The following is a 6,195-nucleotide window of genomic DNA, read 5'->3' on the forward strand; positions in this document are numbered from 1 at the left end:
TTTTGTCATACATTAATCCATGACTGTCAGATGCAAATTCAATTGTTGCCTCCTATCTTGCAATATTAGCTGCTCAAATGAACAAATCTGTCCCACAGTATAATAAGGACAGCAACACAGTGAAGCCCTGCTACGTGATGCATTTGCCTTCAATGCAGCAAAAAAAGCACATATGTCAGAAGCTGAATGATTACCTGAATGAACGCTTGGATTGTATTTCCATATGTGTACGTCTGTCTGGTAAGTATGAAGCCATTAAAACTAGAGGAAAAAAACTGGAGTATCCTGTCTATAATTACCAAACCATTTTAACATAAATATTGCATTTATTGAAAGGTAAATTTAACCAAGTTTAGTTCTGCAATACATTCTTTAGGATAACTAAGTGTTCTGGCATCCCCACTTATTTACTAGGAGTGGCCAAGACCTTGAAAAAGGAATACGATAACAGCATATTTGAAATTAAATGAACATTAATACTAATTCCTTCGCTACAATTATGATGTGACGTGTATCAAACAGGAAAGGTGCAAGTGTTGGAGGAAAACAGGTTTATTAAATATAAAAAACGAAAAGTCTTGTGAAAAAAAAGCTTTAAAAACAGCCCAGCAGTGATAAACTTTTTTTTTTTTTTTAAAGCTTGGTGTTAGGCTTAGGAAAGACCAATGTGAAGCACAAGGAATTGGCATCTCTGGGATAAAATGGTAATGGTGATTGGGGGTTGTGATTGGTGGTTGTGTGAATGTGGTCTTGACTGGCTGCTGAATGGGGTGTGACAGGTGATAAATGACATGATACAGTCTTTACATTGTGAGTTGTTTTTTTTATGTAGGTTGTGTATTGAGTGTTTAATATTCAATAGAATATTTTTAATAATAAATTACTGCTGTCAATGGCATCTCTTAAGTTTAAATGTATATGAATTACTATAGCCTAGTAATCATGTTTGTTGTTCTTAGTGTTTAGTTTACTTTTGAGATGCAGATTTTAAAACTGACCTTTAGTGTTTGTCATTACTAGTGGGATAACTACCGTCAGGGGGTAATTTCACCAGGGCCTGTGGTGCAGGGAGGGTGGGGGTTCACAGTGACTGCGCCAGGTTTGGGGCTGATGCTACATGTGCATAATTCACAAATGACCCTTTAACTTAACAATATCCCTCTTCAGCCAGCCTAAATCTACACTGTCTACTTTATAAGTACACAGTTTCACAGCACTTGCACAGCTGATGAAAGACCTCTGTTTTAAACATTCTCTAGAAATTCTGTGTACTTTAGTGTATATATATATATATATGAATTGATTTTTGCTCTAGAACCCTAAAGATCCTAGTTACACCAAAATGAATAGCAGATAACTACTGAACATGACTCATAATAAATACCTGATACGAGAGTATAACAGAAAAAAACCTTTAGTGAAAAGAAACCAGATCTACACAGTGTTCTTTGAGCAGAGATGACAAGGTGACCATACATGCTTCCCATAATACATATAATGTATGTCGTTAGTCTTCACTAACATCCAGATGACAGTCCCCAAATTTCAAGTTTGTCATATTTGCAAGTTTCTATTGAAGAAAAAGGGGTGAAAGGAGGCACAGCAGTGTGAGGGAGCGTAATATTGCATACTATAAAAGCCAATGGCAGTTCTAGCTTTTACACGAGGATGCAGGATAAAAGCAGAGCAGGGAGAACAGGATGAATGGTTCTGATGTGAAGCGCAGGTATGTGCACAGGGCGAACGGCTGCATCCATTCAATTTTCCGGTTGTAGCTCAGAATTAAGGGGTAAGTGAAAGTATATTTATGAGATGGTGGAAGGATACGAAGATTATTTTCAGGGTCATATAGTTGACCGCAACAAGAAAGAAGTGGACTTGCGTTTGGTCAATAGTTGAAACTTTAGGCTAATGCTTCTTGTGTGAAGAATAGGTTTTATGTGAGAATGGAAGGATAAAGTGTACAAGTGGTATAAAGACAAGTGCTATCAATGCAAAAGTACGTAGTTATGTATTTGGGATCATCTTTTTTTCATACAGATTAGACAGAACTTCTAGGATTTCTCAACTGACTTGTTCTTCATGAGGATAGCAGAGGTCCCCAAATGAGTGTCATCAGTCTGAAACAGTTAAAGCGGGAGACTGAGGCAAAGTTATGTCAAAATTCTGTCACATCAATATCACAATGAAGATGGCTACCAGCTGCAAAATCCTGCAGAGTCCAAACAGTCAGTTAGCAATAATGACAAATTACCTGGTAAGGCGAGCTGAGTCATCCTGCCCACCCACTGTGACCCCGGCCATTTATGCTGTATCGGATTCCCTGAATGACTCTGGCAGTCTGACCTTCTTTAGTCAGTTGTGACACCGTTGAGCCCTGGAGTAGATTGCTCTTTAATCCTGTGCAAATCATTAGTAGCATTACAAAGGTTTAAAGCCTGGGGAATGTTTTAGGAAGGTTTAATTCAAGTACATTTAAAAGGCTTAAACTTTAAAAGATCCCATTCATTAATGAGTTTAATCTAAGTTAATTATCTAGGTTCATTAGTATGCTCCAGATTTAGAATGGGATCTTGTTTTAATGAGAGAACAGTGCTATTCCACACTCAAGCTCTGCACAAGTAGAACCGCTTGGGCTGCCAGTAATTTCAACTTTCTTGAGCACTGACATTTTAAGTCCACAGGGATGACTTGTGGAAGGGGTGTACGTGGGGGCACAACAGCGTGGACACCTACATTAATCTCTCAAACGTTTCTGCTCAGTGGGTGTTTTTATGCACATGTGTAAGTGCTTATATCCTTCTACATTTTCTTTAGAATGACATTGTTCAGTCCTTAAATTGTTCCTGAATTAAAAATATTTTGGTAAAGCTATTGGTTAATTTGATTTGTGACATCTGCTCCTTTGTTAAAACTGTCACGTGGTAGAACATTCAGTGACTGTGTGTGGTGTGTGAAAGGATAAGGAGGTGAACCTAAGGAAAATCTCACCTTTACCACTTTCATAATTTCTGTTGCTGATGTGTACTGAAACATGTGTCCCTGGTTGAGATGTCTTCCCATTAGTTTCATTGGATTCTGATGCAGGTTTATTGTCGGGCGGCATTGAGGAAGCGAGATACGAAGTTGAACTAACATGTTCTTCATTCGCCATTATCCTTGAAGTAGTGATGACAAGTCCAGGTAGTCTGCAAGACCGGAGCAGCGTCACACCAACAGCCGCCCGTGGTTCTATCCGCTAATGTACAGCGCTGTTCCTCCGCCCCTGTAGGAGTATAAATAGTGTGTATGGTTAACGAGCAGCAGGTGTCTCCTGTCAGAAGGCAGGGGATTGCGAGAGGGGCAGGCAAGTGGTACGGTCCTGGTCTGTAGGGGGCGTCTCCCACCCCTTAGGGGACCGGTCTACCGTGACCCAGGGTTAGTCCCTCCCTGCTTCCATGTTCCGTCTTTTCCCTGTCTTGTGTATTTTTGTTCCATGCCAGTTTCATTTTCTCCGCCCCTCGTTTGATTTTTCCACACCTGTCCCTTGTTTAGTTCACGTATTTAAACCCTGTCGCGTTGCCTGTTCGTTGAGGGTTGTGTGTGTTTGAGTATGAATGGCGTAATACTGGAAAGCCTGTTCGTGCAATGCTGAGCGGTAAGGAGGCGGACGCATGTGCGGAGAAGAGTGAGATTTATTATGGGCAAGTCCAAAATCAGAGTCGTTAAAGCAGTCCAGGGTCATGGAGCTGACACGAAGAGCATGGGGATACATGAGTAAACAAAACAAAACACATAAAGGTAAACAGGGAATGCAGGCTATAACTAAGGCTAGGAAGACACTCGGGGCTAAACAAGACAGGCTAACAAGATTTAAGGCTTTGGAACACAGATTTAAGAAACAAACACAACGAAACACATTCGCAAATTCAATGAACAGCCATTCAACATAAACGCATTCAAAAATCCATTGAATAGAAAAAAAAACCCCGGGCATCAATACATGAACTTAACGAGGGATAGGTGTGGAAAATCAAACGTGGGGCGGAGAAAACGAGACGGACGGAACTGGAGAACACGGAACCCGAGAGGGATTAATCGTGACAGATTATAGGTTTTGTACTCCGTGCCTATGTTTCTTCTAGCATTCGGGTTTGTTAGTCTTAGTTCTTCCTAGCGTCTTTGTTATAGCCTGATTCCCCAGTTTGCCTTCGTGTGCCTTTGGTTAGTTTATCCTAGCCCTTGTTTTGTGTATAATGTATCCTCGTACACTCCGTGTTGGCTCTATGACCCTGGACTACTCCAACGACTCTGCTTTTGGATTTGCCCCTAATAAATCTCGCTCTTCTCAGCACATGCGTCCGCCTTTTTACCGGTCACCGTTATATTTATAACTGCAATAAAGATGTGAAAGTGGCTCCAATGTTGGCATGGACTGTTCTGGACATTTTAGCTTCTACATTAATATTTTAAACATTGTAGAGCAATATAATATTATAGGAGCCATACTGTAAAGGAGAGGGAGGTGAGACAGGACACAAACATGTAAGTGAGCAGTTTTTATGTGAAGTAATTCCAAGGCATTTGTTGTGAACGCTCCGAGTTCTGTAAGCCTATAGACAGAGCAACGAAGCCTGAGAGACTGTGTGTGAAGTCATAGGAACCAAAAGGAGATGAAAGCAATAACTGACTCTGTAGACATGAAGAGGCAAGTGTATAACTTGGTAATTTAGGGGAAAAAATGACATGGGTGGAAAAATGAAAAGCAGGGATAACTAAACACTTCACACTTGCACAGAATTCTTTTCCTCTTATCTCTGTGCTGTTCCAGTTCATAAATGTGAAATTAACAACCTCCTAATTTAGCTGCAGCTGAGTTTGCAAATTATGAGGATATGAACTGGTGAGCATAATGTATTTTTTTTCCCAAAGCCAAAACAAGCAAATACATGTTAACATTATTTATTTAAGCAGAATATCCATCAAGTTCAATTGGTTGTATATGAGGAATTATATGTGCACATCATTAGAAATTATTGATATTCTAAAATTGTCCTTGTGCATCAGAAAATGTACACTGCCCACATTAGAGCCCTGGAAGTGTTATTTTGATAAATGTAATAGACCTCAGCTGAGTGTAGGCTGAACTGCAAAAGGACATTTACCTGCACAAGCACATGGAAAGGACTCTCACAAAGATAAGTCAAAGCAGATAGCAGTAAGGAATGGTAAAGTGTGGGCAAAATTATTGTTTAGGCCATAATATAATATAATTCTTACCTCTTACTCTAAGAATTCAGTGTGAATTCTTAGAGATTCACACTGAAATGGCTTTATAAAAGTTTAAAAATTGCAATGGACATTGGCAATGGTATTTATTTTGATTAACCAATTTTTTAAATCAAAGTGAAAACTTATCATACATTATAAAGTTTCAGAAATGAAAATGATATAGACATAAAATATTGGTTAATACCAACTTGCATTTGGATTTTTTTGGTTCAAACTAATGAACAGATTGCATTTCTAACATTTCTATGATTCCATGTCTTTTTTAATCACTAATTAGAGATGAAACCCCTACTGTGCTAATTAATTTGCTAACAGGAGCTCCTCAAAGACACAAGAAGTGAAGTTATGTGGAAGCTGAAATTTAAGCATCAACATTAGGAAAGCCAGGAGCCATGTGGAGTTTCTTCCCCTTGCAATCATAATGAATGTTTTTTTCTGTTACCACACTGATCATTGCTGCTCTCTGACCTTGGTACGTTTCACTATTCTCACTTGCATTCCACCTCTGAGAGTTCCTGCAGCTACAGAGGCCCTGCCACCATCTACAGAAAAAAACAACAACACAAAAAGCCAGTCGTGACGATATAAAAATAGGCCAACCAATCAAGATATTTTAAATGGGCAGCAACTGAGTGGCAGGGTCCTTAGGCTTATAAAGATAGTTATTACCGACTCCTTCAAAAGGTCACCATTCCTTTCACCCTTTAACTTTAAATTATTTTTGTAAGCCTCCCTTTCTCCCTTCTTAAAGTTCATCTCTAATATGGCTACCCACTCTGTTAGCTCATTCTGACTGTTCCCTCAGTGCTGATGTCTTTGTGCCAAAGTTGGCTCTCATGACACAGTGTCAGACAGACAGATGCACAAAAAGGTTCAGCTATTCAATTACAGAAAATTACATTTTGTTCAGTTATTAGTAGACTA

General features: G+C 39.3%; 1 long non-coding RNA gene across 1 annotated transcript; it reads right to left on the reverse strand.

Annotated features, from left to right (window-relative positions):
- Window positions 1-1,475: 1,475 nt before the first annotated feature.
- On the reverse strand, window positions 1,476-4,321 carry LOC118241599 (uncharacterized). The gene is made up of 3 exons (XR_004776229.2): window positions 2,992-4,321; window positions 2,255-2,400; window positions 1,476-2,120 (listed from the first exon to the last, which is right to left on the reverse strand). It is a non-coding gene; the product is annotated as an uncharacterized LOC118241599 (long non-coding RNA).
- Between the last annotated feature and the right edge of the window lie 1,874 nt (window positions 4,322-6,195).

This window comes from Electrophorus electricus, chromosome 8 (assembly GCF_041902795.1).
Source record: "Electrophorus electricus isolate QZ-2024a chromosome 8, ASM4190279v1, whole genome shotgun sequence".
NCBI lineage: Eukaryota > Metazoa > Chordata > Actinopteri > Gymnotiformes > Gymnotidae > Electrophorus > Electrophorus electricus.